Below are 1,928 nucleotides of genomic sequence, written 5' to 3' on the forward strand. Positions count from 1 at the left end.
CCATGTTTGCCCATGGCATCAGTTGCCTCTCTCCTCATCTTGACTCAAAGCATGATGAAAACAACTTAAGGCTGGAAAGGCTTATTTTGGCCGACAGTGTAAGAGGGAAGTAATCTATCATGGCAGGAAGTGTGAGGCAGCTGGCCATGTTGCTGCAGAGAGCAAGCAGAAAGAGACAAACAGTGGTATTCATCCTGCCTTCTCCTTTTCTTGTTCTTATTCAGTCCGTGTGAAGGTACCACCCACTGTCAGGGTTTTCTCTCCTCACTTTAGGTCTCTGGAAACACACAGACAAACCCAGAGGTATGTCTCCTAGGTGATGCCAAAGCCAGTCCAGTTGACAATGAAGATTTCAACCATCACACACATCATAGTCACTGGAAGTCCATCGTTCATGTTAAGCTTCATTCTAGTGCTGCACATCTTATGGGTTTGGGCAGATTTACAACAATATGCAGCTGATATATAGTGTTGCATAGAGTTTTCTGCTGTAGGGTCCTATGTGCTTCACCTCTTCCTTCTTCATTTTCCTCCAGCCCTTATTGACTTATCTTTTACATCCACTTGGAGAATTTCATAGATGTTGTTATGATCTCCCCCCTAAATATGGTTATTTGTGGCATTACATTATGAGACTCTGTGTTTACTTAGATCTTCTGCTTTCACTAGCTTTATTGGGATGCTGCTCTGGCAAGATGCCACTTTGTTACTGCCAGGTGCGGACAGCAGTTCCAGCTTCCCTCTAGGACTCTAGGCATCTTCCTCTGACACGCCTAGGACTGAACTAAAAGCCCAGAAGGCGTGAGTGGGCACCAGCCCTCCTTCAGTGTTATCCTCTGGATCCTGAAGCCCTTTGCAGCCGCTGGAGTAGAAATCCAGATCTCCACTGTGCTGTCCTGGCCCAGGCAGGGAAGTGACTGTGCTCTTTCCCAGGGTTGTGGATGGAGTAGTGTGCTTACTGTGTAGTTCCCTGTCTTGAGGGGCTGTCTCTCTTCTTAGGGTAGAGATGGCTTGGGTTACTTCTTTAGTGTGTCTCCCTTGATATTTCTGAACTGTCGACGTCTTTGTTATTAAGTCTGGAATGTATGAAGCATAAAGAAAGCCCAGGGAAGGCTGGAGAGGTGGCTCAGTGGTTAAAAGCACTTGCTGCTCTTGCAGAAGAACTGAGTTTGGTTCCTAGCACCCACATGGTGGCTCAGAAATGTCTATAACTCCAGTTCCTAGGGAACCACCACCTTCTCCTAGTAGTACGCAGACATACATGCAGGAAAAAACATACATACATATAAAGTAAAAGTAAATATTTGTCTAAAAAAGAAGAAAATCCAGGGAACACAGGACTATGCTGTTCCTTGGTCGTGAGACCCCTAGCTCTCTGTCTGGTTAGCTCACTTTCTACAGAGGCTCCAGTTCTACAGCTACACTTGGCAAGCAACAGCAACAATAATAATAATGGAAAGTGTATCTCAACATCTCATTTTAAAACGATTACATTTCTGTATTACTTCTATTGTGTGTGAGACTACAGTGTGGATGTGAGGTCAGAGGGAAAACATGCTGCGCTCAGTTTTCTCCTTTTCTCATGGGGGTTGGGTGTCCCACTCAGGTCGTCAAGCGTGGTGGCAGATTACCTTTATCAGCTGAGCCATCTTTCTGGGCCTTGAACATTTGTAAGAATATAAAGAAATCCTAAAATCAATAGATTAGAGAATTCAAGAATTCTTAGGTTTGGGATTTTATAAATAGAACAAAACAACAGCACAAAAAGATGTTTAGATATGATCTCAATAAAGTTGCTTTCACTAATAGAGCCACCTGAACACAACAGAAATAAATGGCCATCTCTTAATCTTTTCACCAAAGAGCATTGCCACACACACACACACACACACACACACACACACACACACACACGACAAAAATCTCAA

The sequence above is a fragment of the Peromyscus californicus genome, unplaced genomic scaffold, assembly GCF_007827085.1.
Source record: "Peromyscus californicus insignis strain IS unplaced genomic scaffold, ASM782708v3 Scaffold_19__1_contigs__length_69161282, whole genome shotgun sequence".
Lineage (NCBI taxonomy): Eukaryota > Metazoa > Chordata > Mammalia > Rodentia > Cricetidae > Peromyscus > Peromyscus californicus.